The following is a 16192-nucleotide window of genomic DNA, read 5'->3' as shown; positions in this document are numbered from 1 at the left end:
AAACCTTAAGTTCATAGCAACTCTTTTCTTTATTTCTCTATTTGTAAGATAAAAACTACAATGGACTTAAGAATGAGATTGAAGTTAATTATAAGGAAATCATAAGGCAATATGGCTATAGATCATCTAACTCCTTCTCCTTTTGTACTTGAGGTTTACTTTAGAAGTTTCTGGTCCAGAGGGGAGGGCTTTTGAGAAAGTAGCATATCTGACCCATCTGTAACTTGACTTCTGACAGGGAGCCAGAGTTGAGCCTGATAGCACATTATCAGTTATGGGTGAGTTGAGACAATTCATTTTCATTTCTCTAAGTTTCAGTTTCCTTTTTTTTTTTTTTTTTTTAGGTGAGGGAGACAATAATATACCTACCAAATAGGACTTTGGGAAGAACTAAAAGAGATGGATATAAAGTGCTTAGATGAATATGTGGAAAATAGGGTCACAACAAATATTATTCTTCATCACTCATCTAAGACACATTCCTAGCTGAGAAGGCTGACCTCAAAGACAGCATCACCTGGACTCCCTTGACAACCAGCTTTTCAGTGAGTTCAGCCTGCAGGGGATTCCAGCAGGAGCTGGGAGAATGGGAGAGCAGAGGAGGCAGGGTGTCCTCCCTCTTCCTCTGCTTTCATGCTGAGCTTCTGGCAGTGGCTGGGCCCCTTCTTTATTGCTTTGCTAGTAGCCCCTCCACTGACCCTCCAGCTCTAGTAACACTATTACTGGGCTCTAGTAACACTATTCCTTTCCCCTGTTGCCAGTGACTGGGTGATTTAGTATCTCTGGTTGGTCCCCTGAACCTGGTCCACACCTCTGAAAGCAATCCCTTTGATAAGTTCTTTTCTCTTGAACCATGAGAGTGGGATTTTATTTCTTGCTGTCGACCTAGACTGACATATTTTCAAATTTTTAGTTTCAGCAAAAGCCAATTCCATTAAATTTAAGAAAAATTTTAGACCCATGGGACAAGATTTACATTAATTCAGCAAACTTATGCTACTATCCAGGCAACATAATCAAGATAGTACCTGCACTCAAATAGTCTGCAATCTAATGAGGGTAGGAAGTTTCGGGGTGGGGTTGGAGGTAGGCATATATGCAATATTTACAAAGATAAATATTTAAGTGTCGAGAGCATATAAGAATGTATAAAAATCAAGGTTAAAAAAACAACCCAGAAAATTGTAGGAAAATAAAATAGAGAATTAACAACCTCACAAAGAGATTCTGGGGTGATTTTAAGAATAAATAGAAGTCTATTAGATGGGAATGGTGAGATACATTTTTCCAGGTCAAGAAAAGAAATATGTGCAAAGACTGAGAATTATAAAATTATCTGGAATGTTTGATGAACATTTTAGGGTAATGGATTTTTTGGAATAATGAGGGTTTGGAGTAACTGAGGCAGAAAACATGGGGATGGGTCATACCAATCTTAAGCATTATTGAAGCAGCAGATGATGAGGATGAAGAGGCAGTCAGGGAGCAGATCACAGAGGTTTTTATATGACACTCCAGGAAATTTTTCCTAATAGGTATATTGCAAGCCACTGACTTCTTTTAAGCAATTGAGTTATTCAATCTAATTTGTAGTATTGGGGGAAAAAAAAAACAATGGAAGGGATATGGATGATGGAGGAAACAAGATTGGAGGATGGGAGACAAGGTAGACTTGAGACAGTTTAGAAAAGAAAAGATAAGAAACAGGGAGTGCGGTGATGATGGGGAGACAAAAAGGGACTTACTCTAGAAACTTTTGTAACTGGTATGGATAAAATTTAGTGATGATCACGTGTGAGAGTAGACAAAGATACCTAGGGTCGCACCGAATTTCTGACTTGTGGTGGATGTTGGCATCGTCGGCTATTACTTTCGTTGGTAAGGAGAGCTAGTATTTTCCATTTGAATATGCTGAGATAAAGTATTTATTGCAGGGGAAGATCTGAATCGTGTGAGAACCAAAGCTAATACAATTTAGGAACACACTTTAAGAAACAGAATGCAACAGGTAAATATTTACCTTACTAAGATGCTACTATCAGTCTTTAGAAAAACAGCTGTATTCTATGTGACGAGAAGTGAGAGAATAGCAGATGTGGTAATTGAGGGTAAGGTTTGCATGAAACCAACCCAAACTGAGTTACATTATTAAAAAAAAAAAAAATTAAATGAAAACGTGCCCTGATATCTTGAAAATATTTATATCATAAAATACAAAGAAAGACTCAGAAACTGTTCCAAATTAAAGAAAGCAAATGAACATGACGTTAAATGCTATACATAATCCTAATCCTGGATTTTCTTCTAGTATTAATGACATTATTGTATGTGAAAAAAATGGTCTTTATATTAAGAACATAAAGTACATATTTGTAGAACTGAAGAGCTTCGTGTCTGAAATTTATCCTCAAATGTTTCAAGAGAAAAAGAGAGGGAGAGAGGAAAAAAAAGATAAAGCAAATGTAGTAAACTGTTAACATGTGGCTATTCTGAGTGAAGAGTACCTGGGAACTCACTATATCATTTTTGCAACTTTTCCACTAGTCTGGAATTATGTCAAAATAAAAACGTTTTTAAAAGAGTAAGGTTTTAGAGGCAGATGATCTTGATTTGCATTCTGGTTCTGCCACTTTGTAGCTGTATGCTTTGATGCAAGTTGTTTAGCCGCTGTCTTATTTGCTTTAGCTATAAATTAGGAACAGCAGTATCTTATTTTAGAAACCATTATGAGGATTAACTAGAATGAAAAGATGTCATATTTGTAAATTACTTAGCAAGGTTCCTAGACAAAGTCTTCGATAAATGACCATCAGTGTTACTAGTAAGCAGTGATTTATACTGCAGAGTTGGGAGAGAAGCAATGTCTTCAGGATATAGCGAAATTTCAGAATATGTTAGGGGAAGAAAATGGAAGTAATTGAAATTATGGAAAATGAAACAGGTGGCATGGGTACAGTAGAGTAGGTTTGAGAGGGGGCAACACTGAAGTTTGAAGGGAGAGAAAAAATAAGTGATATGTAGGGGGCTGAGTACAGCCTGATGATGAGTATGGGTAACATGAATCAAGTTTTTGGAGCTTTAGATTTCCACCACTGTTGGAAAGCTGTATGGGGTCAAAATTGGCAGAAGATCCCAGATGATTTTTAGTGGGGTTTGGGAAGACCCTGTTTTGCAAGATCAGAGTAATAAATACTCTTTCAAAAGAATCTCTGTAGATTTTTCCCCGGATGTCCTGCAGATGTGTCTGCGTTGAACCCCTGTAGCTCTCTTTTGGGAAGTCAGAGCTGCAGTGTGTGGAGCAAACTTTATGTGCCAGGACAGACCTAGAAAGGAACATTGCTGTATCGCTTATCCAAGAAGTCCAATTTGATGGTTAAAATTTGCTTGCTGTATTATTATTAATTTTTATGTATCTCTATATACTCTTACTCTAAAATCACCTATTAAATATTTTCTTAATAGGTGTTCAGTCTCGTATAACAAAATACTATAAGCTGGGTAGCTTATAAACAATAGACATGTATTTCTCACAGTTCTGGAAGCTAGAAAATTCCAAATCGTGGCACCAGGAGATTTGGTGTCTGGTAAGATCTAACTTCCCAGATGGCCATCTTTTCACTGTAATCTCACTTAATAGAAGGGACAAGAGAGCTTTTTTGGGTCTTTTTTATAAGAGCTAATCCCATTCATGAGGGGTCTACCCTCATGATCTAATCACCCCTAAAGCCTCACCTTTTAATACCATCACCTTGGGTGTTAGATTTCAACATATGGATTTTTAGAGGGACACAAATATAGCAAAATTAAAATCATATTCTGTTCTCCTTTATATTTCCAGAATATTTCATAATGTTTTCTAGGCATTCAGTAAATGTGTAGTGTCAATTATATATATATAAAAAAAATAATTGTTGAATGAATGAGTCAATAAATTCAAGTACATGAAGACATAGGAATAGTTATATTATGAAGAGATTTTATTCTTAGTCTTATTTGTTATTGCATTTAACCTGCAAGTCTTTATATGAACTTAATTGTTTCAAGATTTGGTTTGCAATCTTTAAATGCAGAGGAGAAATAACGTGTTCATCTTGATTTTGTAAGCATCTAATGTGAAGCAAATCTACAGAAAGCCAGAAAGCTGTAACAGGTTTTTTTTTTTTTTTTAGAGCATAGATTCTATGTTAAGAAAAACAGGGTAATAGCATATTATTACTGGATGTAAGACATACAAAGTGACATTAATATCCATCTTCATAATGCTCATTCTGTCCCTGTCTGACTTTAAAAATTAATTTGATTATAGAACTGTCCTATAAGGTTAATCAAGAATGATTCTGCCTATTAAAAATAGCAAAGATGTAAATATATATGGAATTAAAATGGCTCCTACCTAGAAATTGTGCTTACAGATCTGCACGATATTGACTCAGTAGTATTACACTATCTCACTCTGTGAGCACAGAGTCTTAGAATAATGATATGGCGTGTATACCTAGTGTTCTAATTAAAACCCGTGGTCATTCATCTATCTAATTGCAACAATGCCCTCCAGGATACTTCCACTCCAAATGTACCATTCTTCTTTTTCCTGAGCAAGTGACTTTAAAATCATCTGGCTTCTTGCCAAGACTTGAAGTGAAAAATTTACTGGCTGTGATATCGCACTAGAAACAGCATTATGGAATGAAAAATTAAAGAAGACAGGCAAAGAAGTGAGATTTTCTATCAGGTTTCTAAAGGTATAGCTTATAAGGTTTCGGCATTAGCTGTCATAATATCTAATTTTCTCCACAAATTAATAGAAGTCATCTGTTAATAAGTAAAGACTTTCTAAAATACACTAAAACCTCTAAGCTTCCAAGCTAAGAGAAAAAATGAAGCTTAAAGAAGAGGACACAGTTATTGGGTATACTTTGTTATAGATTTCAACACCGAAGGCTGAGGAAATACATCCAAGAGCAGTCAGGGCCAGTACCCAGGTCACCAGAAGATGAATTTACCATATGCCAGAAATATCCGATGCTAAAGCGAAATACCCATACAACATACTGTGGATGATAAGTACATAAATGCTTTTTTTTTCTGTTAGCATATATTGTGTTGTTAGTTTGATTTAGATCATATGTGGGAGTGGGTTGAAATAAGCATAGGCAGAAAGTACTTTTTGACATGAACAATAAGATATCATCATTTTCAGAATCATAAAAGCTACCATTTATTTAGTTATTAACTATGTGCCAGGTACTACCTAAATGACTTACACATACTAACTCATTTAATCCTCAAAACCACCACGTAGGATAGGTGCTATTTTTATCGCATTTTACACATATAAAATTGAAGTAAAGAGAGGGTAAGCCACTTGATCAGTATCATGTATTCAGGAAGCGACGGAGCTGGATTTAAACACAGGCTTCTGGCTCCGTAATCTAAATTAAATGTATATATGTGTACTACTGGCCATTTCAATATTTGAATTTATACATTCATCAAAGAGCTCTCTAGTCACATTCTCATTTTTATCTCATAGAATAAATACAAGATATTTAAACTAAGTATGTGATATATTCCTTTAAGCAATGATGTTATTAATGTGTCTCAAATTGAGTGGTGGCTGTTGAAAACTGAACAACCACCCTCATGCAATTGTAACTGCAAATTGTTTTATAACTTGCGCAACATTTATTTGTTCAAAATCTTGCCTCATTTACATCGAACAGTCCAAAGACAGCACACCACTTCTGATATCCTCTTCCTATTGTCTCCTTCTAATGACTTCTGAGTTTAACCCATAAGCAATAAAAACCATGCGTTTATTTTTCTACCGAGACTCCATTTCAGAATTGTCTTTGTAGTGTTTTCCCTTACTGAAGGAAATCAGTAAAACTCATTTTGGTTATAGCATAACAGGTTTCTTTATTTAAGGAGGGAGCTTTCCACAGTTTAGAGATTCAGAAAGGTTCAGCTGAGACCTCTCACCTTGGTCTGTTTACACATTTATCTTTCAAGGCCATTTTCACTGTTCGGCTCAAGGTTCCCAGCGTTCAATGGAGAGTGATTCACGTGTTTAGCCTGAGCTCTGATTTTGTTGAAGACAAAAAATTTCTAGAACACTGAGTTTATTTTATTCTGGAAAGTTAGTTTTCACCCATTGCAGTCTTTGTTATTCTAAAGAGACATGTCTTTGTGGTAGGCAGGCTCTAAAGTGGCTGCCATGATCCCCACCTCCTGGTGTTCCTGGAGTCCCATTACACTGAATGTGGGCCAGGCTTGGTGGCTTGATTCTAATTAACAGAATATGGCAAACCTGTGGAAAGGCCCAGGTGGCATAGATTTAATGTCTTCCGCTAACAGCCTGTGAGGGCTTAAAGCCACCTGAGTGAGCTTGGAAGTGGCTCCTTCTCCATTCAAGATAACTGTCGCCTCAGCAGACAACTGCACAGCAGCCTCCTAAGAGACTCTGAATCAAGGGAGCTCAACCAACTATACCTGGATTTCTGACACACAAAAACTGTAAGATGATGTTTGTTGTTTTTGATTGGGGTGTGGGGAGGGTTAGCTTGTTGCATGTTAATAGATAAATAATACAGATTTCGTACCTGAAAGCAGAATGCTGTCATATAAAACCCTAAAATTTGGGGGCGATTTTGGAACCAGGTAGTGGGCTTTGAGGAGAATGTTAGTGAAAGTTTAAAGTGCCTTGAACTGACTTTTAGTAGAAATGTGGACTTTGTAGCTACCACCAGTGAAGGCTGAAAAAGAAATTAGGAACATGCTATTGGAAACTACAGGGGAGGTGGGGGGATTCTTGTCACATAGTAGTGAGCAGCTTGACAATTCTGTCGCCTGTGGTAATACAGAAAGTAGGAAATGTGCCTTATGATCTACCTAAGGAGACTTCTAAGCAGGTGTTGAAGGTGCTGCCTGGTTTCTTCTTGCTGCTTGTAATGGGAGAGCAGAGAGATCATTGAGGGGAGAATGTTAAAGGGAGCCAGGCCTTGATGTTTTTTTTGAAAATTCTCAACCTCTTCCAGATGGCAGGTGATACTAAAATTACAAAATGTATTCTGAGCAAAAGCTGGATCTTTTATGATGCCAGAAAAACATGATTTAGAAATAAAATGGAGAATGTAACTCTAAAATCATTTAAGAGCTCATATTAAAGGAGATACCCTATAGTACTATTCGGTCATGCAAAAGGCCCTATGGAGAAATTAAAGCGTGTGCCTCACAGGTTCTCTCAATAATAAACAACAGAAAAAACCCAAAGCAAACAACTCTTATCTCAAAGAGATTTATGAGTGTAACTTTTGTCTAATGAAGTGAACCACAATGAGATTCACAGGAGGCTTACAAAGGTTTTGAGTAAATTATATCAACAGAAATGCTGCCAGCTTGGACTTAGAAGAACAAAGTACATATCAAAAGAAACAGTTGTGTCCCCAAAATTTTACCCTAAATTTTACTATGACACTATCCACAAGGTTGAAGCTACAACAGGGCTAGCAATAAATATCAGAGCTATTCTTTCCAGTTCACTTATTTTCTTTATAGATTTTCAACCTACTTAATGAATGTTATTAACCTACACACAGGGAATTTTCCTTCCTCAAGGAAGAGATAACTGGCACACTCTTGTTATGATAAATGACACCTACACCTCAGTAGAGTACTATGGTTGTGTGGATATCAAGCCTTTACTTGTTTCCCTCACTGTAATCTAACTTATGTCTTCAGTGTAGTCTTTGGACTTTAGGAATTTTTTTTTTTTTTTTCGGACAATGTCTCATTGAGGCATGTGCCCAGGAACTTAAAAAATGAAGCCACCATAACTTGTTCTGGAGAATTGCTCAAAGGAAATACTGATTCACTTTTTATGCATAGTATCCGGGTTTCTACAATGGGGCTTATATCAATTAATTTGGAGAAGATCAGAAACTTACTATTTATCTTACCCTAAGTTTTAAATGATACTTTCACAGCTCTCAAAGCTCAAAACCATTTGGCCCAAGTGATAAGAGGGTATCTAGCAGCAGCTTTAGTCTCACTATTAACCAGTCCAGGTGGTATTTGTGCCATTACCAACACTCTGTGCTGCTTTTGGATAAATATATTAGGTAGAACAGCCCTCTAAATTGAAGGTAGACTTGACTCAGCAAGGTAGATCCTAATAGATTCTGCATGTATTTTGCTGTCTTGTATTCAGTACCTTCTGCACATGGCTTTGAAGCATTCTGCAAAATCTAGTCATTCTCTTTTTTTACTTTGTGTACGTCTTCAGTCTCAAATGCTGCTGTGCAACCACTGTCTTATCAGATGATCTGACAACTCATCCTTTAACAAAAGAGCAAAAGATCAGACCCTGGTTTTGCTCTAAACTCTTTTTGTTTTGTTTTTTAATGACATCAGAGATTATTCCAGTACCGTAGACCTTAAATGAGACTGCTCTTGTTGCCAGTCCTTTAGCCTGACCAGAAGATGCCGGAAAGCTAGTGTGACTGAGAACTGGAATCCCGCTGCTGCCCCATTTCAATTATGCAGTTAGAACCATAGAATATCATATGACTTACATAATACCTCCATCTATACTCAGAAACACACCTAGCTGTATAAGTCTGTGTCTCAAGAAATCAACCAATTCAAAGACTCATTCTCTTTATATCCCAACCTAAGGATTTCTGTCCAACCCATAAGCAATAAAAATTGTACATTCATTTCCTGCGATGAAATGCCAATTCGCAATTGATTCTTTATATTCTCTCTTGCTGAAGTGACTAGAATTCAATCTGTTTATGTCATAACAGATTTATTTAAGGAGTAGGTATCCTACCCTGTGCCACTAGGAACATCTAAAGTTAATTTACTTTGTCATTGTCTAGATTATCTTTTTTAAAGTTTTTATATATCTTTGTCATTAGCTAGTATTGTAATTTTTTCTCAGCATTTTGTTTATAAACAAGTTTTGAAGGAGTAGGTGCAGCAAGGATTGTGAATAAATACTTTTACATTTAAAATTTTTTTAATTGTAAAATAAACTTAAAAATAAAAACTTCGTTTACTTAAAAATTCAATCTTAACACATTGTTGTCACTAGTGTTAAATAATTAGTTGTAATAATTTTCCCCTAACATGCCTGCATATTTTAACGTTGTATAGATAAGACCCATGTTTATAATAGACTCATTTATGGTATAGTTCAAGGATCTGATATTAAACATGCCACAATGCCACATAATCTTAAATATGATTTAACCATTTCACAATTTGTTGAGTACCAATTTGTTGTAAAAGAGAAATATAGATAGCGTCTTCAAAAAGTTTACTATTTTGTTAAGAATGCAAAACAAACACATTGGAAACAATGACCAGTTTGGGATTTTCATAGGATCAGAATATATTCAAGGTGGAAGAGCTATTTTTAAGCATGTGATGATGACGCACCAAAATTAAACAATAACAATACCAGTACAGTTTATTTTTTTTTTGATAGTCCCCTTTTCATAGGTTGTTTAAATTATATCTGATTTGGAGGTATAAGGAGTACATACAACTAGTGGAATTTTCTTTTTTTTTTTTTTTTTAGATTACCTAATAGAATTACTATGCTGCTTTTATGAAAGTTTAACTTGATTCTTTTTGAAGCATTGATTTTCTATTTTATAAATTTTATTCTCCCTGCACAGCCTCTTCCTTCCTTAAATGTTCTAGCATACTATCAGATCAGAAATCCTTGTCAAATGGAATTTTTGAGGATTAGCTTCCCCCAGTCTCCATTTCAGATTCACTTACCATCTCTTGCTAATACTAATTTCCTGCTTACTTCCTGGGGCTGTTTCTTGATAATATGGAGTGTTAAAAAAAAAAATTATTAACGTTCCAACATAGGTGTAGATGTAAGAGTTTAAGAATCTTCACATAAACACTTTGGAAAAGTAACAAAGAGTTGGGGAAAATAGTAACTGTGAGGAAAGTTAAATATATTGCCAAAGTAGGTCATTTTGTATTCTACTTAAAGTTCAAATAGGCCAGGGAACATTTTTATGCTGAATTAATCCTGTCCTATCAGGTGCATACCAAACCCCTAGGGAAGCCTGATGATGAAGCTTGAGGGCATATGCTAAGAGGTCAATTGACTCCTTTCTCCCATTATGATCATCATTAATGATAATGGACATTATGTTCTGGGACTGAGGTAAGGGCATACTTTTTTATTGTCCATTGATGCTATTGAAAATAATAGAGACATTTATATGGGAGAATTTAGGAGTATCTCAGGGAAGGTGGCCAGAGAAGGTCAATTCAGTATGATAACAGAAACAGCATCCCTCCATTCAAAGGTGTTTGGCTGGAGGATGAGTCAGAGGGAAGGTACGTTTGACAGTTTCTGCTACTCTCATATTACTCCTTTGGGTGCTTTCAATATACTCTTTCCATGGAAACAAATGTTTTTTTTCTATTTTCCTTTATCTTTCTGTGTTCCTCCACTTTTCCTAGCTGGAAAAGTGAAGTGAATACAGGTTTTGCAAAGTCTTCTACTTCAGGGGGAATTGCAGAGGACAAGCTGGAGAACACAAACCTTGTCTTACATATGCATGGCGTGTCCAATCTAGTCCCCATAATTTAATCTGCAGAGCATGGTGGGAGAGAACTTGAATCCAGCTCTTGTACGGTATTCACACATGTATAGATCTAATTGAAAAACTTTGTTTTCCCTGAGGAAATTGATCTGGAGTAAGAAAAAATAAGATCTCGAAGAGAAAACCACCATGAGCTAATTTGACAAAAGGGACTAGCTTTAGCAGCAGAGCCTAAATGTAAAAGAAAGCAATGGTTCCAAATATAGTGTAAGATGTGTCAGACCAATTCCTTCCTTCCCACCTGCAGTGTGTTACTGCTTGCTGATTAGGAGTGGGCTTTGAGGGGGAAGATCTCTACATGTAGAGACCAACAGCTTACTTTTCTGAGTTCTCGTGACAACTGGCTGTATGAAGTGCAAGGTGCTTGCTCCCTGCAAAGGGAGAAGAGATCTACAAGTTAATGTGGAGAAGGCGAAAAAGGTATATCAATGAAATGAGCAAAAATACGTTGGAAATAAAATCCCAAGTCATGAGAGGAGTGGAGATCAGGGGAAGAGCTGTGGAGCTTTGTTTTACAGGTTTAAGAATCACAATTGTTTCTGGCAACCTTAGACTCAGAGAGAGAGAATTTGGGAATGAGATGCCTGGAAAATTGCAGACTTCTAGGTTATTGGTCTGGACTCAAAGCCTTGGTTTTTAGATAATGTTCTAAATGTGACAAATATATATTCACTTGTGGAACACAACAAAAGTAATACAGATGAAAATAAGAATGAGGTAAAAGGCTGATCTATCAGAATTCAGGTGGGTGTAGAGTAAGATCTGGTTGGTAAGCAAGAGCATATGAATATTATAGACTAAACTATTTCTATGCTTTGCCTTGACGTTTAAATTGAGCACTAGAACATCTTTTCCTACCAGTGACATCCTGGTGTTCTGTTCAGTATTCCACAGTATTCACTGAGAAAGGAAGTGGAAGGGCTATGAAATGCTCAAAATAGAGCTCAATCCTAAATTTCTGTAGAACATACACCAAGTGTGCATGGTTTACTGGGACCACAAAGTGGAAGTTCCTTAGTCAAATACATATAAGGAATTAGGCATACAGTCATGCACCCCTTCACGATGGGGGTAAGTTCTGAGAAATGCATCGTTAGGTGATTTTGGTTTATAAACATGATAGAATATACTTACACAAACCTAGTGGTATAGCCTGCTACTGCAATTGTATGTGCTATTACTTTTACGTGACTGGCAGCGCAGTTGGTTGGTTTATACCAGCATCACCACAAACATGAGTAACATGTTTGCTAGGAAATTATGACTGCTACTATGTCACTAGCTCCATTATAATCTTATGAGACAACCTTTGCATATGTAGTTTGTCATTGACTGAACCATTACATGTTGTGTGACTATTTAAGTGTGAAGGGTAAATGGGGTGGTACACCCAAATCTCAGGGGAAAAACAAATGACTGGAACTTGAGAATATGCAATGGATTTTAGGATTAAGTTTCTCATGTTGATGAGGAAAAAGATCAGTAAGAAATGTGGTTGATTAGAAATGACCCTCTCACCCCACTAAAGAGAAATAAAATTTAGATATACAAGCTTTTTTTAGAACAAGTCTGTGGTAGAGGTGAAAGAGCCATTGAATGTATGGGAGCATAGTGACAATCAGATTGTCTTTCAGTCCACTGAAAATTCTCTAAGGTTAATTTTTTCTTTAAGTATTTCAATTTTATCCTTTAAAATAGCATTTTTTTTTTCTGGCTTCATGATTCTCAGTTGACTGACAGTCCATTTTAAAAAATTATGCTTTTGAGAAATTTGCCTTTTTTTTTTTTTTAGATGACTTCTTTTCCTCTGGGTTCTTTTAAGATATTTTGTCTTTGGTGTTCCACTTAATTTTAATTTCTATCTAGGCAGGTATTTTGTTGTTGTTGTTTAGTTTATTATATTTTAGTGGTGCTAAATAATTTATGCCATTGTTTTTAAGGTAGTGCCTCTCCTCTATAATATCTAGTAATCTTCTAGGACTCCAAACATGATTTACTAGACTCAGTCTGTCCTATATATCTTAGGTTTTTTTTTTTTTCTTATTTTTTTTTCTCCTTAGTGCTACATTCTGAATAATTCCTTTAGATATGTATTTCAGCTCATTAATTCTATTTTTAAAACTGTCTAATCTGTTTAACACATCCATTGTTGTTTCTTTATCTTAACAAATATTTCTTCAGAAGCTTAACTTTAGTTTCTAATACACTTGTTCATTATATGTTAGCTCCACTGTATGCTCACTGTTTTTGTTTTCTTGTGTCTTGAAAGATTCATACATTTCCTGTATGCAGTCCTTAAAAGTCTAAATATACTCGGTTTTTTTCCTTGCTAATTTTTATGCCTAGTGGCTTTTCCCTTGTGTAGTCTGTAACTATGAGCTCACTGTCTTATTTTAATTGAGTGCAGTCTGATGGGCCCACATTAGGAAATATTTCTTTGTACAACATTTCTTCTTAACTTTAATGTGCTTAAGAATCACCTAAGGAAATTACTAAAATATGGATTATAACTCAGTAGATCTGGGTTGGAGTCTGAGTCTTGGTTTCTAATCCGCTTCCAGGTGATGCTAATGCTGTTGGTCCTCAGGTCACATTTTGAGGAGCGTGGGCTTAGAAGAATTGCTTCAGCATCTGTGTTTGCTGGTAGTCAGAAGCTTCTGCCTAGAAACTGAGGTCACGTCAACCCCCATTCTACTTGACTTGAAATAGTACTGGAAACTACCCTACCTACAATTAACTCAAAGCTCAGTATCCTGATAGCATCAACATTATTGCTGTTTAGTCTGGGAAATCCTGTATCTCTCATCTGTAAATCTGTCCTTAGCTTCATGCCCTTCTCTCTCACCAGTAAAGATTTTTTTTAAGAAGGAACATTAAGAATTATTCACGTTGGACCGGGGACACCACTTAATATGTATTCCGTATAATACATATTAAGGTTCCAGGGGCACTCAGTCATAATGCCAGAAGAAAAAGTCTGATTTACTATTTAAAAATCTTAAAAAAGAGTCTGTAATGGAACCCTATTTACTTGTCAGAACAATCAGTGGAGATAATAGAATCGGAAGAACATTTTTAATAATAGAGGGTCATACATAGAAATATAGGTGATGCTATTTTTCATGCTGTCATTTTCTGAAATGGACAAATCATGCAATACTGTCATAAGACAAAATGGTGTTTGGTCCTTTTGTCTTCTGTTATGGTCTCTGGAATGAGACATTTCCTTTGGGCCTTTATTTCTTCTATCAACTTTGCTTAATTTTATGCTCTTACTACAGTAACAAACTTATTTTACCGTTTTACCAACAGTTTTTTTCCATTTTATAGAACTACAATTAGGATGCAAATTACACATATAGGTGGATTGTTTCATAATGAAACGTGATCATAGCGCTGACTTGGGATAATTTATGTTTAACAGTACCTCTGGTCCCAACATTCCTACATGCGCTTGCCTTAAACAATTTGTTAACTGATAACACTTCCCACTATCCTGGGGCAAAGCAATGTCATACTCACTTACATAATAGATAAGTTAAGGTGTACACAATTCAAATTGGTAGTTCACCAAAGCTGCAAAGCAATATTCCATATATAAGAGCTTGTTTTTAACAACTAACTAGCAGATCTTATAATGTATGCCAGGTGTGGTGCCCTGTGCTCTCCAACCACCCAGTCATTAAAACGTTGCTAAGAGCACATTTTTCTCCACTAGAATTTTCCTAGGGGCTCTATCCAGGTGCATGAAATAGTTAGGAGGACCACACACACATTTGCATTAAAATTAGATTCTGATTTGCATACCATTTACATACACCTACACAGACTGCGCCATCTATTCTTAGGCAGCTTTTAGCAAAACATTATTTATCGCTACTATTAAGGTTGACACTTCTCAATTTTTCTCCTTTACTTTCATCCTCACCCAATCTTTGACCCCTGTTTCACATCAAAGAAATACACAACGATGGTGATGCTAGAACTCAGGAGCTTTCTACTGGGTTATGGTGTGGAGAATGCATACAAGACATATTTCAAGGAAACTTTAGATCCAAATTATATATCGCCTTTTTCCCATTTTTGGGGGAGAGGTAGAGTTGAGATTTCTTTTTGATGGAGGTAAAGAAGTACAAGAATATTAGTATTTTGAGTATATAAATTTAAAACACTTGGAGTGATTCATTTATTTAACAGATAATTATCAAAACACTAATATTCAAGGGCTTTACTAGGTATTGGGCATTCAGCAGTGAACAAAATGGTTTTTTTTAAATAACCTGTTCTCATAAAGTTTACGTTGTAGCTGCTGAGAAGTGGATTGGGAGAGAACAGATAAATCAACAAATGAGTAGTATGTATATACTACTATGATCAATCCTCAAGATAAAAATAATTTAGAGAGGAGAATAGGGAATTCTGGGTATTGGAATAGGGAGACTACACTTTCAAATATGGTAGTGAGAGAAGACATCTTTGAGAAGTTTCATTTCAGTAAAAACAAAGGAAATAAGAAAGCAAGCCATGCTGACATCCAGGGGAACATTAATGTCCTTGGGAATTACCAGAAAAAAACTTATTAAAATGCAAATTCCTGAGCTTATCCCTCAAAGATCTGATCTAGGAGATCTTAGGTGGGCTCCTGTTATCTAAATTTTATTAAGTATCTCAAAAGATTCCAATGCAAAAAGTCCTATGCAACAAAATTGAAAGGAAGATAGAGAGATATTTCCCATATGCCTTCTGCTCCCTCCACCCCACACACACCCATCCCTTCTCTCGTTATCAATATCCCACCCCAGAGTGGTACATTTGTTATGAATGATGAACCTACATTGACACATTATCATCCAAAATCCATAGTTTATGTTATGGTTCACTCTTCCTGTTGTATATTCTATGTGTTTTTAGACAAATTTCTTTTTCTTTTTCTTTTTTTTCTTTTTTTAGATATTGAGCTACAATTAGCACATAACATTGGGTAAGTTTAAGGTATACAATGTGATGATTTGGTACACATATAATTGCAAAATGATGATCACAACGTTAACATCAGCTCACATAATTACTTTATTTTTTTTTTTTTTTTGGTGTAAGAGCATTTCAGATTCACTCTCCTAGCAACTTTTAAGTATAAAATAGAGTATTGATAATCATAATTACAATGCTGAAACTTAGATTCCCAGAACTTATTCATCTTATAACTGGAAGTTTGTACCCTTTAGCCAATATCTCCCCATTTTCCCCATCCCCTAGTAACCACCTGTTCTGCCAGTCTCAGCCTATTGTTTGCGATACTATTGGCTAGGAATGCCTGAGGCACTCATCTGGGCCTATATTACTTGTGAGGAAGCCACCAGACATTTTCCCAACTGGAGCCAATATTATGGCTGGACCAGCCCTTGCACTTGTTATTATGATTGCAGGAATCATCTCAGCAACAACCATCAGGGAGCTTTTAAAACAAGATTTCTTGCTCACAGATTCTGGAGGGTACACAGCTTGCCCAAGGGTCACAGAGTAAGGCTGGAGAAGGAGGGAGGGAGAGAGGG

The sequence above is a fragment of the Pteropus alecto genome, unplaced genomic scaffold, assembly GCF_000325575.1.
Source record: "Pteropus alecto unplaced genomic scaffold, ASM32557v1 scaffold131, whole genome shotgun sequence".
NCBI classification, from domain to species: domain Eukaryota; kingdom Metazoa; phylum Chordata; class Mammalia; order Chiroptera; family Pteropodidae; genus Pteropus; species Pteropus alecto.
This window is presented reverse-complemented; position numbering follows the sequence as displayed.